This window comes from Helianthus annuus, chromosome 9 (assembly GCF_002127325.2).
Source record: "Helianthus annuus cultivar XRQ/B chromosome 9, HanXRQr2.0-SUNRISE, whole genome shotgun sequence".
In the NCBI taxonomy this organism is placed as follows: domain Eukaryota; kingdom Viridiplantae; phylum Streptophyta; class Magnoliopsida; order Asterales; family Asteraceae; genus Helianthus; species Helianthus annuus.
The window spans coordinates 173,388,029-173,396,448 of NC_035441.2; positions in this window are offsets into that span (position 1 = coordinate 173,388,029).

Genomic DNA, 8,420 nt, shown 5'->3' on the forward strand with positions numbered 1-8,420 from the left:
ACGTCTCATGGACAATGCCTTTGAGAAGCAAATTGGCAGAAATTTGGAGGTTTATGTTGATGACCTAGTGATCAAGAGCAGGGAGGAAAAACAAATGCTTGAAGACATCGAGGAAACCTTCCAAAAGTTGAGAGAATACAACATTAAAATCAACCCCAAAAAGTGTTCATTCGGGGTAGAAGAAGGTAAGTTCTTGGGGGTAGTGGTCACCCGGGATGGCTTTAAAGCTAACATGGAAAAGTTAGCCGCTATAACGCGAATGCCCTCTCCCAGAACTTTAAAAGAGGAACAAGCACTGAATGGGCATTTAGTGGCCATAAACACGTTCCTGGCAAGACACGCCGAGAGATCTTTGCCATTTATAAAGACGTTGAAAGACTGCCTCAACAAGAAAAACTTCAAATGGACCAGTGAAGCAGAAGAGGCCTTACAAGACATGAAGCGGTTCATTGAAAAGCTACCTATTTTGACAGCGCCATACCTAGAGGAACTTTTAAAGATGTACCTGGCGACAGCCCACAATGCTGTAAGCACAGTTCTCATGGTGGAAAGGGATGGCAAACAAACGCCCATATACTACATTAGCCGAGTACTAGCGGGACCTGAAATGCGGTATCCAACACTTGAAAAACTGGTACTTGCATTAGTCCACGCTACCCGGCGTCTCCGAAGATACTTCCAGGGGCACCGCGTGCAGATCTTAACAAACTATCCCCTACAGCAAATCTTACACAAACCAGAAATCTCTAGGAGGTTGGCCAAATGGGCAATTGAGCTGGGAGCCCTAGACATTGAATATCGGAAACGAACAACAATCAAGGGGCAAGTAATCGCCGACTTCCTAGCTGAAATTCCCGATGGAGAAGTGATACAAGACCCGTGGTCAATGACATACTCGATTCTAGCACAGCCAGGCTGTAAGACCCTTAGTCCAATTATACGATTATTATATAAATTTCGACTATAATAGTGTATTTACGGTTAACCATACACTAAAAATACAAGTTCGTCAAAACATTTTAAGAAATAAAACATTTCCACATTTTATAAAACATTCCTCGTTTAAAACGTGACGCCGAATTATTTCGCGGAAGCGTTGTTCTTTATGTGTTCGGTTCTTCATTTAGCTTGATCGTCATCCGGTAACTCAAATAGTACCTACATTTCATAAAATATGAAATGAGTTAAGTCATATAGGCTTAAAACATGTCTAAACGAGTAGGAATGTTCATTAAATAGTAGGGGTTTTTACTGAATAGTAGGAGTTTTCACTGTACAGTAGAAGTATTCACTGTACAGTAGGAGTGTTCACTGAACAGTAGGGGTTTTCCAAATTATTCGACCCGTTCGTGCATTTATCAAACAAAAAAGTTTGTTTGACCGCTATTTCTCATGAACCTATTTAATTCAATGATGTTTATCATATTAGGTTCCAATTACAGGTTCATATACCTTCTTAAACCCCTTTTCGCTCATATGCTTATTTTGACCCATTAAGGGTATTTAAGCATATTTTAAGCACGAATTGCTTTCGTTCGTTTCTAAATGCATATGTCCACATTTCTTATCAAATGATCTCCTACCACAACTATATTTGTGGTGGATTCATTGTGGTGATTTATATATTCTGAGTTTTACCATTCAGATCATTATTTTACGGCAAAGACTCTTCTGGAGTCATTTGACCAATATTTTACATTTTTCACCTTTTATACTTATTCAAAGTATTTATTTCATCATATAAGTCATTTCCAAACAACCTTTAAGGGTCATTTGCTCGATTTAGCTTACAAGGGCGTTTTAGTCAATTTTAGTCCTTCTTTAACGACGAAGGACTTTTAATACTTGTTTGACCCCAAAATCCGACCTTTTAACCATAATCTTGTTTAGAAACCATTAGGTTTCTAAAACACCATGATTATAACTTAAATTATTCAGTTTACCTATAAGATAACCGAATATTCATTTTCAACTTCACTTAACTCTCATTGAACCTGACGTTCTAAATGAGTAGTTAACCTATCATACATACCTGGCTCGGATCAACATATTGACCCATTTAATGCTTTTCTTAATAAACGCTAATTAATAGCGATGCAAATTTCCATTCGATATATATTCCTGTAATCATACACTTGACAAAGTCATTAGTCGATATCGTCAAAGGGTGATATTTTCACCTTTTGACCCGTTTAGTCTAAATGACTGTTTATCTTTGCAAGATGATATTTACTATCATCTCATCTACATGACTGACGTGATGTCGTGGTTACAATCAAATTTAATACAAATACAACTAAATAGATAGCGGTAAGTGGGTATCGAACACAGGGAGTTTGTGGAAAATGTGTTATTTGAGAGTTTATCTAATTTAACTAAATTAATCTAATTGCAAGAAAGATAAGATTCAAGAGTTTATGTGAGTGAATTGGTTTTAGACTAAATTAAACTAATTAAAATTCAAGAGAAAAGAGTTGGTTGTAAACAGATTAGAGACAAATGACCATCCTAAGCTTCCGGTTTTGTTTCAACAATTGTGCTATCATTTACTAGAAAGAACTACATAGACATAGTTCATATGAAATTACTTGTTGTGATAAAAGGGAACTAAGTACTCATATTCCTAGAAGGTGAGGTTGTTACCCGATGACCAATTGACCCTTACCCAATCCTAATTCTACCCATGATATCTCGATTGCCAATGGCACCAAGAACGTATGGTTTCAAAGAAGAATAATTGTAAACATCAACAATTTACAAACAAATAATAACACACCATGATAAACAAAACATAAGTTTAATTCATCATTCTAGAAATATAAAACAAACACAATAGTTTTCATAAACCTTCCACCTAAGATGACCATAAAGTGTTTAGCCACACATGGAATGAACAAACATTGTAGCAAAATAAGATGAAATTGTTCAACACAATCACAACAACCAAGTCTAGATGAAAGATAGAAGATAAGATGATGTTCTTCACTCCCAAGAGCCTCTAATATACTCCCAATCTCGTTCTCCTCAAGTAGTAACCGAAAAACAATCATAAGTCTCCATAAAACCCCATCAAATGACCAATAAATGTGCAAGTTACAAAATAAGATCAGTCGGAGGCGTAACCTACGGCCCCCAGCCGTAGGTTACGGCTGTCAGCAGCTCCAAGGTCAACATAGGGTGCCGTAACCTACAGCCCCCAGCCGTAGGTTACGGCTCTGAGTGGTTCTTTACGGCAAGCCTCTCCTGTTTTACGGCAGAACTTTTGATGCAAAGGTTGGGGCCGTAACCTACGGCCCTCAGCCGTAGGTTACGGTGCTGAGTGTACTTGTCTTCCTATTTCTTCACTACAGCTTGATTTCTTCACCTCTTAACGGTGCCATCTTCCCACATCCATTCAAATATCATAAGTCCCGCATCTTAAGCACTTTAGCACCTGCATAATCAAACATAGAGTGGTTACCAAGTTCAAGCAATTAACTGAATAAAGCATGGAATGTGCGTACATTTAGACCTTTTAAGGGTTGTCCTACGGACCACCCGTCAATGACTCGCTCCAGTTTACACCGTATGTTCATTTTACTTATAAACCATTTCTAAATGCTTTTGACCCCTTATGACTTTCGCCATAAAGTGGCTTTCAAAACTAACGGTAATCGTCAACGAGTGATCGAATTACCGTTTTACCTTTATTATTTGTATTAGTTTATCTTATATGGTAATTTTTCAAAACTCATTATTTATTAGTCCTTTCATGACTAAATAACCATATTAGCTCTTTTTAACCATTGACCATGGTTTATCTTTATTGTCTTTTGTTCCAAACCGCACATGTTGTGTCGGAACATCAGAATTCAAACAAGACTTTATATTATTCAGAACCTATAAAATCAATAGGTATTAAATAAATAGAGTGTAAGCTTTACTTACCTAGCATCCAGATTATGCTTTTCCTTCATTCTTGATTTGTTTGACCCGCTTCCTTCCCAAGCTTTCACCTAGCTTGTCAAGCGTCAACTATCATGGTAAGTTGTAAGATGGTTAGACTAGTCATAATCATTCACGACTATTCCATCCTACGATCTTTATGTGGAAATCATCATTCGATCATATAAAAGGTCAGTTTGACTTTTTAAAGTCAACTGCCTATTGACATAATTAATTACACGAAGTAGCTCAACTACTCATTTAATTAATTAGCCAATCATCCGGTAAACATCATTCCTATGTTACTGTTTTATTTACTTAATTACCAAGTTCTTGTAACTATACGTTATCGACTTAACGCTTGATGATATTAAACATCATTAACATGAACATATCATCAATTCTTATCATATCATACTAAACCCATATCCTTAGTAAGTATGAGTACATGCTCAAACACATAATTTGTTCAAGTATTTCCTTATTACAATCACATATGATGATTCTAATCATAGTCATATCATCAATTTTGTCATATGATTAAAACCCACTTAACCTAGTGTGATAAATCATTCAATCTTTCAATTCATAGCATGTTATGTATGATTTTCACTTAGGGTTTAGTTCCTAAGCAAGTATACATCATTAATTTAGCCACAGCTAATCTAATCCATACATAATTCGCGATTATGATGATTATCCAAATTTCACAACTTCACAAATCATCAAAATTTTACATACCTTATGATCCTCTTGTTCGGGTGATCTTTAACTTACGTTCGGTTGTGATTTTGGGCTTCGTTTGGCCCTTCAATCTGATGGATTTGTGGGAGACTAGGGTTTTGGCTCCTGTGGAACCTCCCTGCTCGATCTAGAACACACACGTATGTGTGTGTTTGTGTTTTGATTTGTTTAAATAACCTTTCAGGTTATCCCACTTTAACCCCTCGTGTTTGATTCCTTATTAAGTAGGCCACAACCTATTTATTTTAATAGCAACGTTCCCATTTATTAACTAGGTTAAACATTCCTAGTTAACTTAGTGGATTTGGGGAATTTATGACTAAGTTTATTTTAAGTCCCGTTAACTCGGGCTTCCTATAAACTTTATTTTTAACAAAAGCCTTTATATAACTTTTATTTAATATTAGGTTTATTAATTTAAAATCCTAATATTCACTGGGTAAATTTTACCACTAATGGTACTTTACCCGTCTTTTAGTATTAACGTGGTTTGATTACCAAACGCGTTTTCGGGGTGTTACACAAGCAGACCTAGAAGTTATACACAGATGGGTCTTCCAGTGGAAAAGGATCCAGGGCGAGCCTCATGCTAATAAGCCCGGATGAGATAAGATTGATGTACGCCATGCGTTTTGACTTTGAATACTCCAACAACGACGTATAGTATGAAGCGCTGTTAGCAGGTCTGCGAATGGCCCAGTCTATGGGAGCAACATTGGTCGATGCATATATTGACTCTTTACTGGTCAACAACCAGGTGAACGAAACTTATAAAACCAAAGATGTGACGATGGCAAAATACTTGGCTAAAACCAAGGAACTTATAGCTTCTTTTGACAACGTCACACTCAATCACGTCCCTTGGGGAAAAAAATAAAATAGCTGACGCCCTAAGCAAGCTGGCTACTTCGGGCATGGAAAAGGAAGTGAAGGTGGAAACGCTACAGGCACCTTCCATTGAATCCCGGGAAGTGTCCGCCGTCACAGCAGAAGAACCTTGCTGGTACACTCCTATTCTAAAATTCCCCACAAAAGGGGAGTTACCTCCTGCCAGAGGAGAAGCCCAGAAGATACAAAACAAGGCGTTACAATATGAGGTAAACAATGGCGTCCTATACAGGAAGTCATATTTGGGACCGCTATTGCGGTGTGTATCCCCAGCGGAAGCTAAGTATCTGATCCAAGAAATACACGCTGGTATATGCGGCATTCACGCCGGACCGCGGGCAGTTGTTGCCAATATCCAAAATGCCGGATACTATTGGCCTGTGATGCACGGAGACGCGGTAGACGAGCTAAGAAAATACCGCAGCTGTCAAAAGTATGCCCCTCAGATACTCCGCCCTAAAAACAACTTGATTCCCGTTACAGCAGCATGGCCTTTCCAAAAGTGGGCGGTCGATATCGTGGGACCATTCTCGCTGGCCCCAGGGAAGCTAAAGTACTTAATCGTGGCAATCGACTATTTCACCAAATGGGTCGAAGCAAAGCCCTTGGCCAAGATAACTGCTAAAAACACCAAGAAATTCCTATGGGAACATATAGTCTGCCGTTTTGGATTGCCACTATATCTTGTAAGTGACAATGGAACACAATTCACAGATAAGGTCCTACAAGATTGGTGTGCAGAGCTTCAAATTCAAAAAATCTTTACATCGGTTGCACACCCCCAAGGAAACGGCCAAGTGGAGAGGGAAAATATAAGTCTTCTGGATGGAATCAAAAGAAGGTTAGGCTACGAGGGAAGTTCTTGGGTAGAAGAATAGCCAAATGTGCTCTGGGCACATCGAACCATGCCCAAGACAAGCAACAACGAAACCCCCTTCAGCCTAACCTTTAGCACAGAGGCAATGATACCCACGTAAGTAGGGCTACCTTCACTCAGGCGCCTAACAACTAATGATGACAATGACAGGCTCCTGCGGGAAGGCCTGGACCTCCTAGTAGAACGGCGCGAAACCGCCGCCATTAGTGTCACACCCCAACCGATGGCGGAATCATCGAGGCGCGGCACTGAGCGAAACAGATTGTCCAGAAGTTTCCAAAACAACTATTATTACAAATTCAGTTAAGTGATACGTCCCATACCGTATCCCAAATAAATAAACAAGTTATCATAGAATACAACTAAACAAGCAGTACTGTTTCGACAACTCAGATTCAAATTATTACAGACCAAATGTTTAAAAGTACTGCCCAGAGTCATTAAGACTCGTCCGGACAAGATCTACAGACAACTAATGCCATAGATGCTTGATCGAACAAATCCAACGGCTCCATGGCTATAGTTTATTCGCTTCTAGAGACCCCTAGGTAGGCTACGACCTACAACTGCTAGATGGGCTCTAAAGCTTTATTATTGCCTCGCTTTCCTAGCAAGTAAGCATCCTAATTACCTGTCACATACGTTAAAATAAAGTCAATACATAAAATGTAAAGGTGAGCACACAAGTTTAGTAATAGCATATAGAGTTCGAATAGTTTATGCATAACCAGGCACGTACACAGAGGAAAACGATGCATGTTAATTATCGACATGGGACCATCGATACCAACGACTGCGGGTTGACCGTCCGAGACGGTTCGCAATACATGATTACCACCGTAATCCATGCAAGTAATTGTCCTTAACAACCCCCGTGTGAACGGGTGCTGAGTCCAAACTATAGTACTATGTTGCTAAGGCAGGTAGATAGCACTCCACGTGTAAACATAATAAACAGCATTCATTTAGTCAAATAGCACATGCAATTTGGTTAGCGTTCAAATAGTTTGTTTCTGATTGTGATTTGATAGGTAACGTATGTAACACCCAAAAGTGCTAAAAGCAAAAAGGGATCGAGTATACTCACAGTGATTGATTGTGGATTGAAGGGAGCGCTGAGAGTAAGATTAGCCTGAATAGTTCGATAGCATAACGATAAGTAACGCGGAAAAGTAAACAAGTATGGATGGATCGAATGGGCTGGTCAATCGAACGGCTGGTTCGATCGGACGGCTTGTTCGATCGGCTGGTATATCCAATTGGGCAGTCCTGTTCGATCGGCCGGTTGGCTCGATCGGCTGAACCATTTGAGTAGATTGTTTCTTCCTCTAGTGTGTTTGTGTTAGAGGATTTGAACTTTTGAAGTTTTTGTTGCAGTATTTGAGAACACTGAAGTGTTCCTACCTTTCAAGTCGTTCGATCGAATGGTTCGTTCGATCGGCTAGCTCACTCGATCGGCTAGCTCACTCGATCGGTTAGGAGCTTCAAAGTTAGTCCCCAACTGAATGTCACTCGATCGAACAGTCTGTTCGATCGGCTGGCATTCTCTACTACGATCAAGTTGTGAAAATGGTTAAGTGTTGAAGCATAGTATCTCATGATCCGAGCAGTAATGTTTACCAATAGAGTGACCTATTCGATTGAATATTACTTCGTCAATACTAGACTTCAAAAGCTTGGGAAAGTGGGACGCCATGTGCTAGCCGATCGGCTGGTGTGTCCGATCGGCTGGGCTGTTCGAACAGCCTAGCCGTTCGGCCAGCATTTCTGACCTGGTCGGCCCTTCGTCTAACACTTGGTCATCTGGTTACTTGCCATTATATCGAGGTAGTTTGATAACGAGTTGAACTATGATACCTTCGTTCTTACCCGTCTCTCCGGCTTGGACAGGAATCACCCAAGTCCGGCCGGTGAACGGTTCGGAATGTCGGTTTAGAGTTTAATCCGAAATCGGTGAACCTTGTTCATAAAACACGAATCTTGAACC